This window comes from Acanthaster planci, linkage group LG12, assembly GCF_054643075.1.
Source record: "Acanthaster planci isolate LZ-2023a linkage group LG12, COTS_SCS, whole genome shotgun sequence".
NCBI classification, from domain to species: domain Eukaryota; kingdom Metazoa; phylum Echinodermata; class Asteroidea; order Valvatida; family Acanthasteridae; genus Acanthaster; species Acanthaster planci.
The window spans coordinates 11,701,373-11,713,606 of NC_141788.1; the positions used below are offsets into that span (position 1 = coordinate 11,701,373).

General features: G+C 41.3%; 1 protein-coding gene across 1 annotated transcript in view; it reads left to right on the forward strand.

Moving 5' to 3' along the window:
• The first annotated feature begins 3,526 nt into the window (after positions 1 to 3,526).
• Positions 3,527 to 12,234, forward strand: part of LOC110980159 (receptor-type tyrosine-protein phosphatase F-like) — a 213,498-nt gene continuing 204,790 nt past the window's right edge. The window contains exon 1 of the mRNA XM_022236540.2: positions 3,527 to 3,763. The gene's annotated coding sequence lies outside the window, so the exon portion shown is untranslated. The remainder of the gene's footprint in view (positions 3,764 to 12,234) is intronic.

Below are 12,234 nucleotides of genomic sequence, written 5' to 3' on the forward strand. Positions count from 1 at the left end.
GTTGATGTGGAGCTGACGTGGATGGAGGTCAAGTTACCTGCAAACAACAAACTTCTGACAGTCGTGTTTTATAGACCCCCTAGTGCAGATACTCGGCCATTGCTCACTCTTGCTGACAGCCTTGTGGCCGCCTCCACAGAATATGACAAAATCTGTTTGGTGGGGGATTTCAACCTACCGACTATGCAGTGGAGTATGGACAACGGTTCTGCCGTGCCCAACTCTGCCATCGATTATACTTTAGTAGATACTGTGATAAGCCCCCACAACCTACGCCAAGTGAACTTGTCATTTACCAGAGATAAGGCTGACATGAACGACTTACAAAGAACACTAGAATGTATTCCCTGGTGTCTTCTTGGGGCAACAGATAGCTGCAACGAAGCAACCTCTCTCTTCCATGATCTTGTGGAAGCAGCACTGACCGACGTCGTGCCACAAGTCCGTCCGGCGTCATTCTTCACCACCCTCTACCTTCATGGTTTGACGCTGAAGTTCAACAGTCTCTTAGAGGAACGTGCTTTTCGGAGGAAACGTGCCAATCCTTCTGCGGAGAACATTTCTGCATTTAAAATAGCCCGCTTTTCCTTCAAAAAGACCACAAGAACGAAATACAACAGTTTCTTGGACACATTGGCTGGGGATGTGGTCACAAACCCCAAACGTTTCTGGAGTTTTGTGAAAGTCCGCACGAAACACCACTCTCTGCCATCTGTCTTACAGCATGCAAATAAGGCATAGATGTTGACTTCCAACTTGTCTATGACTGCCCTGAAGATGAACCGGACTTCCTCTTCTTCTGTTCTTTCTCAAGTTCTCGCCATTGACCTGTACACCATTTGCACCACAGCAATTGAAATGGACAGTAATGAAGTATGGCGTGAACTTACAAACGTTGACATTTCTAAGGCTTGTGGACCTGATAATCTACCAGGCTTTATCCTTTGTTGTATCTTTTTCGTAGGTCGTTATATGAAGGTATTTTTCCATCGCACTGGAAACCAGCAAATATTGTAGCAATTCACAAGTCTGGCAGAAGAGAGAATGTTTCCAATTACAGACCAGTGTCATTAATTCCGCTAGTTTCTAAAGTCTTTGAGAAGATTCTGTGTAAAAGACTAATGCATCATGTACAGCCTGCGATCGCTGAGCAGCAGCATGGTTTTGTACCCGGCAGGAATTGTTCCACCAATCTCACTGCATTATTACAGGAGGCCTACCATACGGTTGATCAGGGTGGGCAGCTGGACATTGTCTATACTGACTTCTCGAAGGCTTTTGACCGTGTTGGTCATATACTTTTACTTCATAAACTTACTAGTTACAAAATGCATCCATGTCTGCTAAAACTACTTCATAGCTATTTATCTGATAGACGGCATCGAGATGTAGTTGATTGTCACTGCTCTAGTTGGTACCCAATCCCTTCAGGTGCACCCCAAGGTTCAGTACTCGGTCCTTTGTTGTTTTCTCTCTTTGGTAATGATTTATCACAGTGTATTGCGAACAAGTGTTTGATGTTTGCCGATGATATGAAATTTTTTCTAAAGGTTTACCAGGTGTCAGATTGTCAGGTTTTGCAGGAAGGCATAAGCAGAGCCCGTGACTGGTGTGCAGATTGGTGCTTAAATCTTAACTTGAAGAAATGTTCAGTTATTAGTGTAACCCTGAAGAAGAATCCAGTCATCCATGACTATAATATCTCAGACAAAAAAATTATTAATCGTGTTCATGTACAAAAGGATCTTGGGGTTTTCATTGACAGCAAACTCACTTTTGTCCATCATGTTAGTCAATTGGTCAAGAAAGGGTTTACTATGGCGCAACTTTCATTCATGTAAAAATGAGCAACTGCTTCGGACTATATAATGTACCCTAATTCGACCTAACTTAGAATATTGTACATTTGCATTTAATTCCATCTCGAAGACTCAGTCTGACAGACTGAAGAGAGTACAAAGGAGGTTTTTTATGGTAGACCCCTCCGCTATACGGATCGTGTATCCCATTTGAATGATAACCCTACTTATTTGCAGTTGTGTAATTTGTTCAACCTTCCCACCCTTTACCACAGAAGAATTGTTAATAACTGTTTATTTTTGTATAAACATACCAATAATCACTTCAGTTCAAGTGACGCTAATACATCTAAACTTCATGTTCCCCAGCGCCGTACTAGATTGGCTGCTATTAAACCGCATTCTACGCGTTCCATGGAGTCGGGTGGAGGCAACCAAACAGGACTTTGTCTCGAGAATTTTGTCAACCTACAACCTGCTCCATATAAAGTGTGATGTGATGGCATACCCACAGTACGTTGTTTTCGTACCCAGTTATGCAAAGCCCTGTAGTATATATAAGTTCTGCTACCTGTTTGGCATTCCTGAAACTGTGATGTGTATGAAGAAGTTATCAGATTGTATGTACAGTACATTGTTTGTAATACTTTGTGTTTACTCAGCCCTATGATTCTTTCCTAAAGTGATACTATTACTCCAACTTTTTTCCATCCCTGTAATCCCTGTTTCGGCCCTCACATCTCCACTGTTCAACTTTGACTTCTGTTTCCTTTGATCTTTGCCCTCCCTGGTCTCCGCAATGTTTACCCTTGTGTTTTGTTCCCCCTTGCCTCAGTTCTTTGTTCACACACCCATGCACGTTCCATGTACATGTACATGTGCTGTTCATCCTTTTGCCTTTCCCTCCTTCCCTCTCTATCGCCCCCACCCCCTTCCTTTTGTGTCTCTATGGAGCCCTGTTTGTCGGTACATATCCCAATCTTCTTCAGCCCCTTACTGCTGTTTCAAGACTTTGCTAAGTTTTGGATGTCTTTTAATTTTTATTATTTGTATGGTAATTTGTATAATTAATTTGCACACTATTTAATTAAGAGATCTTATCTACATGTATTTCTCACGGATGCCTGTAAGTGGCGGGTAACCGCTGTCGGTCATCAGAAATATATAAATAAATAAATAAAAAATGGATGTTACATTTCATCCATGCTTGTTTTCCAACACAAAGACAACGAAATCTTATTTTGTGGTGTGAATTTCCACATTCAGATGAGGGTTAACTGTTTTTAATTCCTTCCTACATTTTCCTAGCGCCAAACACAAGCAAGCGGACTTGAAATTTATTATTAAATGTTGAACTTTCATCAGTCGAAATTTAAAATTAGGAGATTAGAAACAGTACTTTTACAAACACAACGCATGAAACAACTCACAGCTTGGGACGTTCAAACCAAATATAGTGTAAGTGCTTTGACAAGAGTATAATATAAAATCAGTGGTCTGGAATATGTAATTGCCACTGATTTTATATCATATTCTTTTTGAGTGGCCCTTATACGCCTCCGTACGACACAACGTGCATGTCTTCGATGCATTGAAAATAATACGGAGCTTGGCAAGGAAGGAGGCGCATTGGCTGACAATAGACGCAGCCGTAGCTCTAAAAGCCCGTTTCGGACAAGGCATATGGGTGCGTGAATGCTTCAGCTGGTTGTGGTTTGACCAAGACTCATCCGCTTTACGTAAAATAGTGCCTGTCCGGAGTGAACGTTGAAACTGCCAATTCTGTGTGTTATGGAATGACGTTTGAGTCCCAAACATCGAGGTAGAAATGCTTTAAATCTGTTTTGTGTGATATGCCAGAGACAACTGTAGCTGTTCATTAACTTCAGAGAGTGTTGATTGTTTGGCACAACCTCTGCCGATATATTCGTCGACAAAGAAGGCACATGCCATCTTCAATTCAGGTAGGCCTATCAAGGCGTCAACGTGTAAGGTTGTCAATATCTGCAAAGCACGCCAAGTTAACAGTGGTTAGGTGGCCAGGCCTGACAAAAACAGGGGGCACCTACCATGCCTACCTGTCACTGTGTCAGTATTTGTGCGTCAGTTACCTCTCCCAGATCGGGTCATTTATTTTTGTTACGTTCCAACTATAGCATAAGTCCCGACTAGTATAGTCATGATTGATAGTTGGGACAGTTCTAACGGTAGTCAGGGTGGCAGTACAGCAGTTGGGCTTGCTCAACTAACTATTGTTGACCAATGTCTGTGGGAAATGTCTCAACATCATCCAAGTCAATGTGTCTCACACTTAACAAATTCATCTAAAATGTGGCACTTCATCTGTTCATCTAGCCCTATGACCAGTGACATGACATGACATTTGTAAACTATGACTTTGGCACATGCTGGGCACATCATGCACACAGGACCTACATGTATCTGCTGTAGTGGGGCCGGCCCAATTGTAGCACTGTAGTTGAGACGGACCCAACTCTAGTTGGGACTGGCCAAACTATAGTTGGGACTGATGCTATTGTTGGGGCGTAACATTTTCATGTCTCGACTCTGATATATATACAGCTAGTGCCGTACAGCATGGACACTGATGGAGGCCTAGGCCTACAACTTATGTACAAGTAGGCTACAGGTTGTCGTGGTTGTAACTTGTACAACGATTCTGTCCAGACGGAAGCAAAGCCTTAACCATGTTGATGTTAACAATAACATGTTGAAGAAACTTTTCATGTCGCAGACCTGTAAAGAAGGGCCCAACGGATAATCCTGTGTCGTATACTGGGCCCTGTCCAGGTATGAATCATTGGGATTTCTTTCGACTGCGAGTTTGAACGTCATGTGTGTGAGTTGGGACATCGTGTTTGTGCTTGATTTTTTCCCTTATTAAAAACAGGATTACCATTCAAAATGTTCATGTGTTGTATATTGTTTATGACTGGTGTTCAGCTGATGTTCACTTATCACAAAAATGACATGGATTTTTGGCTGGTAACCTGTTTTTTTTTTCTGAGCAAGACAATAGCACTGTGCTAAGTAAATCTTTGTGCTTAGCAGCTTCATGAAATAGAGCCTGAACGTTGACCCCTAAGGCACGCTTCCGGAACCCTTTGATAGGAAAAATAACATGCAGTGATTTTAGAATTTGTAATATTTTTTTATTCAGTTACTTCTTCAGAAATCCAACTCGGAAAAAGGGCTTTGGAAAGTACTTGCTAGTGTTTAGAAACTGAAAAATTAACTGACTAAAAGAGAACTTCCAAAAATCTTAATGGGCACACACGACGTTTGCAACTCACACGTTTACTATTCACAAACATGACGTTCCAACTCACACACACGACGTTTGCAACTCACACACACGACATTTACAATTCACAAACACGACATTCTAACTCACAAACATGATGTTCCAACTCATACACACGACATTCAAACTCACAAACACATTGTTCAAACTCACAAACATGACGTTCAAACTCACAGGCATGATGTTTGCCTGTCTACTTTAGCACACTATTCCGGGGGCATAACTAAACATCCGCTTGATTTTATGAGCTGAAATTGCGCTGGTATGTTCACTACTTATGAGGTAAACTATCCCCTAGGTTGCTAATTGCAGAAAACTCTCCTTTTCCTCGTTTGGAGGAAAACAGGTTGCCTTTTTGTTGCTGTTTTCCCACTCAGGATGAATTTAGGCCTGACTTGTACATTACACAGACTCCTTTGTATGGTTAAGTAAAGGTAGCCTGTATGAGAGCCTGTCTTGTTTGCACCCAGACTTCAGCACTTACAAATTTCTTTCAGATCTGCAAAAGTACCTGTCGATCTAGGTAGTAGTGGAAAGTTACAGCTGTTTTGTGTCGCAGCTAACAAGCAACGCCCTTGGCTGGTTCCCTGTCCAGTCACACATTGCTTGCAGCATATATCATTGGTAGTGCGGCTCACTCTCTGTGATGTGACATGAAAGGGACGAAACAGCTGTCAGTTTTGTGCAAGTGGGGCGAAATTTGTCGGGGGGAGGGGGAATGGCAACAAATAGGCAAACTTTGTTCTTCCAAACGAGGAAAAGGTGAGTGTTCTGCAATTAGCAACCTAGGGCATATTTTACCTCATAAGTAGTGAACATATCGGTTGCACTGTCAGCTCATAAAATTAAGCGAATGTTTAGTTATTCCCCCGGATATCCTGGATAAAATTTGTCAAAAGAAATCTCTATGAATCGTGACAAGGCCCATTATACGACAGAGGAGTATACTGTATGTCAGGCCCTGTTTATGGGTCTAGTCATGCCTGTGTGTTATCAACTCCGGAAAGGCAGAAAGTGATTCAAGTAAACAGTTTACAATGTGAACTTGAATTTCTAAAAGAACCAGCCTGACCTAGCACTGTGTTAGGCGAGTGGGCTTTTGCTTAATAGAAGAATTTAGTAAATATCATGAGAAGGTACGGTAGGCCCAAGGGGCCTAATGACTAACGCTCGACCGTAGGCCCCATGGGGGTGGTGTGGACATGTGGGAGTTAAACAAAATTTTTGGTAGCAGCCGATGAAAATAACTGCAACGAATGCGCATGGACATACTGATCGAAGAAATGACCTCTGACTGGCTGGTGCATGCATACATCGCTATGGTTGCTGTTTCATCAGCACCCATCATTTTGCGAGAGTCCTGGCTGTCCGAGCCACCTCCATAGTCTCCAGGCCCCTAATTTTGCCACTTATTGTAAAGTCACTTAAGTCAGATAAGGGACCCGGTGGCTATACACTCATGGACGTTAATTAGGGGCCTATGGTCATGTCACGAACTTAACGAATGTAAAGCACTTACACAGCGGTTCACATGTTGGCCTGGTCCTATATTTGACCGGGGAGATTAACTTCAAGCATCAGGTCCATTGTCGTGTCCAATGTCGGGCATGATTTGTGCTGTATTTAAAGGGGGGCAAGGGTATACGCCAGCAGCAACGCATCAGGCCAGACAAAAAAATTGCTGTGTTTCCGGTTACACAACCCAACCTAGAAAATCATGCGGAACCTTATTATATCTTTTTATTCGATAAATTGATAATATATAAAAACTTGTGGTGCCTTGCCCTGAGCCTTATTTTGTGTACGTCGTCCTGTACATTGTATTGTTTCAATTTTTTTGTGTGTGAGATGAAGGGCTCTTGTGCATTTGTATTTCAACAACCAGTTGCTTTACTACTCAATTACAGTGCTGATAAGTAGTATTGACATACATATGTACAATATGAATCTGACACTGACTTAGTACTTGTTGCAAATATACGCCCCCCCTCAAAAAAAATACAGACCATCATCTGACCCTAATTTTTTGGGCTATAAAAATTTAGATTAAAAAAAATAAGGCTGCGCCTAATATTCAGATATTTAATCGAATATCGAATATTATTTCCAAAATGCGAATATTCGAATGCAAAATTCACGAAAATGGAGGAAGAATTTTCTTTTGTTTTGAATGTAAAAAATTGCACTGTGGAGGCTTACTTCAAGCAGACTCGAATAGCGACAGAAATCTTACCATTCAAAAATTAATTTATGCAGGCTTCAACCTTCAGAAATGCCACTTTTACGATTTTAATCGGAGATCCGACTTTTTGGTATTTTTCTTCCCAAATCCGATTTTTTTACTTTTCCCCCTTCAATGTTTTCAACATTGACAAAATTAAATAAAGAAGAAAAGACTGGAAGCAAATTTATGATAGGCACGTATCCTGCGCCGGGCGACAGGGTATTTAATCTTGTGCGCAGTTGTCTGTAGAGTGCCTACGTCAGTCATATTGTGGCAGTCAGCGTGCAGCATCCGTAAAAGCTGCTCCTTTCATTTGCTTCGTAAGCACAGCTGTTTGAAACATGCATATGTAATGAGCTGTGTAGTGGACTTTTCAAAATTGTATACCACCTTGTGTTACCTTTAAGAATGGAACATCTTTACATAAATGAACAGTTAAGATATCAGTCTCATGTCCTGTGTAAAAAATACAAATATTCGCAGTCTCTTTTGAAGGATATTAGCCGTAAAACATAAGTTTTCGTGTGAAAAAATGAGGGTACAAAAAAAGCTGGTTTTAATGGATTGAAATCTGGGCCGGCAGAATATTCTTGACAGCAGAAAGATAGATATGTCATATATCCAGCCAAACAATAAGTTTTTACTTTTCAAGTCGTTGCGAAACAGTCAAGTGCACCCAAATATTTCGTTATCGCAGGTTTAGACTTGGTGAGATTAACAGAGAAAACTGCCATATGTGTTTCGTGAAAGACTATCTGTGATTGGTTGATTGACATATTCTCTCTAATACTGGCCAATCAAATGACATCAGAGATAAGTGTAAATGTGTGTGATCAAAATCGGGAACCCAGACTTTGCATTGAAGGAAACCTAGTGAATGGTGGTTGTTTACTGGGGAACCAGACTTACCATTCGTCTTGCAAAAATGTAAACACTGCCGGAATCACTGAGTGAGTCGTGCATAAACTTTAAAATTTTTATTGGCCTGGCAGCAAAAATGTTGGTATTAAATGGTTGTTCAATCCTTTTCGTGGAAAATTGTAAGTCTCAATTTTATCCAGATATTGCAAAACAGTCAGGTGCACTTAAAAAAGAGGAGGCCTGCGATTTTCGTGAAAAACACTAAGCAAGTTTGCATCCAAATAAATCATTGGGAAATTGTCGATCATCACCGAAACATAACTTTATTGATAGTGAAAAAGTCAACTATCTACTCACCAAGCCATTTTGACCCACGAATGAAGCAACGGATTTCCTGGCAGGTTGAAGGGACACTACTGTACTGTATCGTCTTTTCTCAAGAACTCCCATGTACATGTACTTGCGAGATCGTTTTCACGTGCAAATGGAATTGTCAAAAATGCTCATTAACTGAGGGGTTGCGCACTGACTGGTGGTGCGAAATACGAGGACGGTGTTGAGTGGTGTCGTCAGTGACTGGAAATACGTTTAAATATTTACCTTTAAAGCATGTAAATCGCTTGTCATGGACAGCTCAATGCATACACATGCGACACGTGCGATGCATGAACGTACACAACAAAGTACATTGTACATGTACGTTGGATGATCAACACGTGGATCGACTTTATGTACGAGGGCTGACAGAATGCAGCATCTAATTGTCAACAGAAACGAGGATCTTCAATAGGGGTGTGCATTTCTAGGTACCGGTATTTTTAGAACCGGGTACCCGTTTTTTGTTAACATCGGGTGCACAGGTATCCGGAAAAGAGATCACTTAATAACAAATGGTATTGCGTGCAACCTGGTGGACCATGTGCCCGAAACATGGCTCTTTTTTTTTTACATAGGAAACAAGCAGTACATTGTTCTAAACGTCAGAGTTAATATCTCCTACGTTTTTATCAAACAAAATTGTCACCTTCAGTTTGCAAAATTTTTTTTGGGGGGTAGATGTATATGAAACAGAAAAACAAATCCTCTGGGGGAATGTCAGAAAAGAGGACAGACCTGCAAACCACCTTCATGATATATGCACCTGCAACCGCTCAAAGGAAATTTCCCTGATGCTGCATGACCACGTACAGGTTGAACGCACGTGGCATGCACAAATGGTTAGCGCTGGTCAAGTCACGTGTAGACCAGATCAGTGCTACATGTATGTACGTCACGGGTTAAAAGGCTTAAAGTTTTATGTACAAAAATACCGCTGTAACTCGAACAATGCCCACACCATTATATCCACTTACTTTGAAGTTTCTGATTCAAAAAACTGCCACCAAAATGCTTCAAACGGCAGTGAAAGTATGGGAAGTCTGTAGGGTTAGGAGTCATCGCAAGTGCATTTCTTTTCTCACGAGGACCGGTTGTATGCACGTTGCATAAATCAACGTAGCTGCAACTGTAATCCTGGCTTTCAAGCCGCTGAAACTAACTGATTGCTAACGCAGGCCCAATTGTAATCCCCTTCAGGCAGTCCAATTGCTGACACTGCAGCTTCCATGTGACCGCAAAAGGAAAGGTCATATGACCACACATAGGGAAGCTCAAGTGAAAAAATAACAGGGCTTCACCTTGTTAAATGACTAAGTGATACGAAAGTTTTGCCACATGAAGGTACCATGAAGAAGTGGTTAAGTTTAATAAATAATTTTTTAGGATAAATCCATTCCCCCAAGGTTCAAATTGTCGAGATTCTAACCCTAACCCCCTAGGCTCCTGCACTAGAAAGCATACTGAACCTCACTAAATCCAACAGGTTCATGTACTTGTCTATGTACTTGTACATGCAGGTCACTGTACCAAACCTGATAAACTCCAACAGAATGAGCCCGTTGGAGTTTGAGTGATATGGTATGGATGGGTCTATGCAGTATAGGATGACTTGCACTGAACAGTACCAAACCTGACAAAATCAAGCATAGTCCAACAATTGGTACAGCAAGCCAGACACTGCACACAATGAACCCTGTGTGTCCCAACTCACACAGAATCCAACACCATCTCCCTGGGCCTTTCATCCCAAGTCTCACAAAATTCAACAAGAAGATCCTCAGGTACAGTACCAAACCTGCCAAAACCTCACAAAACCTGCTGTTGGAGTATGGCAGGTTTTGGGCAGTTAGGTTAATGTATAAGTACTTCGACAAGTGACATTTGATTGGCCGACTGTATTTTGACGTGCACCTGTCAACATTTTCCTTTTTCGAATGAAAAAATACTTAGATTTGAAATGCTTTTGTACATACAGAAAACATTCTTCCTGCTTTTTTTGTTCAATTCCTCATCCACAATTCTGCTGAATCACTGAGGAAATTCACGTTGCTTTAATTTATAAATAATTTTGAAACAGCATATTTCTTGGTATAAAACCAAACTGGTTCTCTGACTCTTTGGGTTTGTAGAGCACATTTAGTGATTTGGTTATAAAAAGAGGCCGATCAACCGCACAATTTGTATGTGATCACTACTTACCGCATGCGGTGTGGAGACCCAGTACCGCTGGAGTATTACACAGTCCGCTCTCATTTTGTCGTCAATCCCAACATAAAGTAATTTTCATTTATATTGTTTTATTTGACAAAAATACTCTTAACTCCAACAGTAAGCACTACTACTTCCGCACAAAAGTCATTTAGGCCAACAGGGTTTGAAACTTACAAATACAGTCATTTTCAAGATGTATTTTTTTTTTGCATTGGGGAGATGTCAATTATATATAACAGGTTTTTGCCCTTACCCAACATATATTAATAAGCACTGTATGCTCAGTGCTTGTCCGAGAGCTTGCGAAAAAACTTCACAAGCTTACTTGGGTGGGACTCGAACCCACAACCTCGTGCTTACTAGTGCAGATGTCTTAACCACTCGACCACCGAGCTTGCCGGGGTCGGCTGGCCAGTCCGAGTCAAATGAAGCAGCGGGTACTGCGAACTATTTTCAAGATTTTTTTTTTTTGCATTGGGGAGATGTCAATTATATATAACAGGTTTTGCCCTTACCCAACATATATATGTTGGGTAAGTTCGCGGTACCCGCTGCTTCATTTGACTCGGACGGGCCAGCTGACCCCGGCAAGCTCGGTGGTCGAGTGGTGTGCCATACATGTGGCCATGGCCAGTGCCAGCACACGAGACAATGAACAATTATCACAACACTTCATTCGTTTATTGAAGACTGATCTAGAAGACAACCAATGATTTGAAATGTATTGCCAAAACATAAGACACGTGACCAGTGCTACTTGGTTGAAAGATTAAATTACACGTTTTAATCATTTAGCAGTCCATAAAAAGTGGCGGCAATATTTATAAAAAAAGAAAGGTCTGTATTTTGCATGCACTGATCCCAAAATGATGCATCATCTTTATCAGGTTTTCATCTTTCAGGGTAGGGGAAACACTTAGTATTTCATATCGAAGCTCAGTGCTATAAAATTTTACCGATAGACGGTTCAATAAATTGTACAACCCCCGCCAAGTCCCTGCTATCATCCCGGGTCAGCAGGGCAGCCATTGTACAACCCTGGGCAAGTCCCCGCTATCGTCCTGGCCCGCAGGGCACTTTTTTGGGACATCCCCGGGTATGTCCCCGCTACATTGTTGAAAGTCCCAGGTCCCCCGGGGCCGGGATTACAATTGACAGGTGCATTAACTCATTGAACTCAGTAAAAGAAGTTAAATTGTGTTAATTTTATTGAGTATGTTTACATTAACTTGGTTTTCGTTTGCGAGAGCAAATCGCTCTCCTTAATTCACTTTGTTGATTTAAGGAGAGCAATTTTTAATCGCTCTCCTTAATCAACAAAGTGAATTAAGGAGAGCGATTTTTAGCTCTCTTCGTATTCATTAAAATGAAGCCCTGAATTAAAAAGTAGAAATTGCGTAAAGTTTGACTCGACTTTTCAACTGTACAGTGAGCTA